A 3,411-nucleotide genomic window follows, 5' to 3' on the forward strand; every position below is an offset into this window, starting at 1 on the left:
GTCAATTTTCAAGCGCACTATGCGGGGGCTGCCCCCAAGAGGGAAGTCAACGCGCGAGTTGCGCAACCTGCGAAAGATCTCGCGGGCGAAAAACTTATCCGGGTCCCATCTCAGAAATCGGGGATAATCGTTAGTCCATTAGTGGAAGCACCGCTTCGAGAATACGCCGCCCGCAGTCGCGCAATTCCGAATAATACGCACTGTCATTTAACGAGTCTTATATAGTATGTGTATATTGGGTTAGAAGTTTTATTTGCTTGAATCGGTTAAAAAAAATCATACGGTTGATAAAAATCATCAATGTGGCCGGTTTTGGGTTGTTAGTGACACCGATTTTACTGCACACAATATTTATTTGTTTTTTTAACTTTTAATGATAATAAATCGACAACAAAACAAACTGTCAACAAAAAGTGACTGTTATTGTGAATTTTGGTTTTAAATAAACAAATATCAAGCGCTTTTGTGTTTGGATCAGTAACTTTAGAATAAAAACATATTTTTAAATATTTCATTAAGTTTAAATAATAAATGTCTACGTATTTATATTAGACTAGCTTTAACCCGCGGCTTCGCTCGCGAATATCTAAAATAATGAAGTTGCTTCCGTACGCGTCTGTAGTCACAGAAGAAGTAACAATGAAGTAGAATGGCTGGAAGTTTAAAATGGCTGAAAGTATAATCTATGGAAGTATAGTGTACAGTCTCCATAGTGTAGTCAATTGGATTTGATGTTGACGTAGCTGTCGGTAATACAGTGTGATAATACAGTGTGATGGTACTATAGTACTTAGGTTTGAGCTTCATTGCTGGAATGCTAGATGGCGTTAAAGTAGTCAAATAGTCAGATGCAGAGATATTATTGGCTAAACAATTTCTTTATTTTATTTAAAAAATATTTTTTTTATTAAATAAAAAGTAGCCTCTAACCATTCGGGGACCACTAAGAATATGTGTACAAATTTTCATGATGATCGGTTAAGTAGTTTTTGCGTGAAAGTGTAACAAACATCAGGACTTTCGCATTTATAATATTAGTAGGGATTTGGTGAAAATGTTGTTTGGAAAAATATTATCCGCAAATAAATATCGAATAATTAGATTCCATTTAGTTGGTTGATTATCCATTCGAGTGGTATATCCGCTTATGTTAATTGCTGTTTATATTTAGGGTTTACACCGGAATGACCTTTTATGTTTATGATATTCGCGTTAAGGCTCGGCCGGCGTGTTTATTTACGTCATTTGCATATTATATGCCGGATTGCCATTTGGGACACATAACAATTGAGTTTTTGTGTGTTTTCGAGGGTGTGCGTTTGCGACACTCTTTAAATCAACATATTTATTGTTTAAAACCCCTAACCCGTGATTAGCATTTTGCAATTTGCATATTTTTCACCGCGACGTGTGCATGAATATAATAAAACCGCGCAAAAAGCATCTAGTTATTGTTCTCAAAAAGAACATAAATTTTGGTAGAATTAACTAAGTCATGTTATTAAGTTTTGGCAACTTCAAAAGGAGAAAAAACTGTCGCCTGCTGTCACTTATTGGGCGCACCCTGGGTTACATGCAGCACGCGTTTTAATATTAATTAAAGGCGCGATAATGTATCTTTAACGAGTCTCATTATCCAGGGGAAGCATAATTAATCAATGTCTTGCAGATGACGACGACACTGGTGTCGCCCTAACGTTTTCTTAGAAGATATTCTCCACCGAAAATCAAAAAATCAAAAATTTATATTAAATTCCGTTTGCGTTTATGGAAATCCTCAGTAATTTGCAATTTAACGTTGCATATCAAATAAAATCGTCATTCGAATTAGGTTTATTTGTGCACGGCTCTGACGCTGATTAAACCTATAGTCACACTAATTAATCAGCAATAAACAGGTTGCATGGTGGACGGCGTGCGCATACGAGCGTGGGTTTGATTAATTCCGCAAATTCTGTACATCTAATGTTTGTTTGGGCGAGTGCGGCGCGTGAATTAGCCCCCCGGAGGGTGGCATGGTCTGCTTATGCGAGCCCACAATTACGCGCTAGCATTCGGTCAAATCGTCCTTGCACAAATAGTAATTATTAACTATTACCATGAATATTTAGTTAATGCATGTGCAGGCAAATCCTAATCAGATTAGATTAGAAGCACACACACACAATTTAGCTATTTATTATTACTTGGATTTTAAACACATTTACTTATATATAAGTATAATTCACTAACAAGTAAAGTAACGTTTGAATTATTCACTCGCCGTGGCTGTGTGTGTGGTCGTGCGTTGCTTGCTTGGAAATCTACGCTGAATTGAACTCTATTTATTTATTACTTATTCATAGGCAAATGTGCACTTAGCCGGAAGGAGAAAAGCACTCTACTGACTTGTACTCAATAAAACGAATTCTTTTGATGACATGTCTATGTTTTCACATGCGAAAGACAGCATAGAGCATTTATACTCTAATAAAATCATTCGGTATCTCTGATTCGCTTAAGTTTGCTAGTTGTTTTTCTAATTTGTGTTGGAGCTCCATCTGGCGGTAGTTATTCATCAACAACCATGTTGTGAAAAAATTCCAAACTAAAATTAAGTTATCAAAGCGGCTTTTAAGATAATATTATTTAAAGGTACTTACATATCATTGCAAATCCAACCAATAACTCCAAAAACATTTTGTATGTTGAGCTGTGCAGCAAAAAAACTAAATCAAAGATGAGTGCGATTGATGTTATTGGTATTTCGATGATAATTACGGCGAGATAAGGAATTACAAAATAATGATTCCTCTAAAAAAATACAGTTTTAGATAATTAAATAATAATAATATTAATAATAAATATTACTTACTCTATAAATACCAATCAATAAAACAAATATAGCACATATTGTTATGCCACCATAAACATTAAAGATGTCTGCATATGTATGAAGATTAACATCTTTTTTTCTGTGATAATTTAATACAACTAACAAAAATATTCGCAAAATCTAAAAATAAATTTTTAAAAATTATTTTAAATTTATATTAACATACTTACAAGACCTGAATATGCAGCTATTTGAATATTACGTGAAGAATCAAGAAATCGTCTAGTTGAATCCGACATATTAACAATTAAATATGATGCTTGTAAAATGAATCGAAACGCACATCTGTCACATTTTGTGTTTTAGTATCTCCTCAATGTTATCTTATCAAAAATTCAACTTACTTGATTTAATCTAATTCCGAATACTTGAGTTTTATCAAAATGCGACAATGCGCAAAGTTGCGTCTAGTTGACTCCTGGTGACTTGAAGCATCTCGGAATCATAATTCTTAGTTATACCAACGCGGATCGCTTTCGGCGCAGTGGGCGCAAAGGTGTCGGACGAAGTGGCGCGTGTAAATTCCTCAAGATAAA

At 34.7% G+C, this 3,411-nt stretch overlaps 1 long non-coding RNA gene across 1 annotated transcript; it reads right to left on the reverse strand.

The window, feature by feature from the left end:
* Positions 1 to 2,104: 2,104 nt before the first annotated feature.
* LOC135800626 (uncharacterized) lies at positions 2,105 to 3,181 on the reverse strand. The gene is made up of 4 exons (XR_010550201.1): positions 3,046 to 3,181; positions 2,855 to 2,995; positions 2,643 to 2,793; positions 2,105 to 2,587 (listed from the first exon to the last, which is right to left on the reverse strand). It is a non-coding gene; the product is annotated as an uncharacterized lncRNA (long non-coding RNA).
* Positions 3,182 to 3,411: the final 230 nt, after the last annotated feature.

Source organism: Atheta coriaria, unplaced genomic scaffold (genome assembly GCF_025399875.1).
Source record: "Atheta coriaria isolate IRGN ID8LTWV9N9 unplaced genomic scaffold, Caltech_Dcor_3.1 hic_scaffold_10_pilon, whole genome shotgun sequence".
Taxonomy (NCBI): domain Eukaryota; kingdom Metazoa; phylum Arthropoda; class Insecta; order Coleoptera; family Staphylinidae; genus Dalotia; species Dalotia coriaria.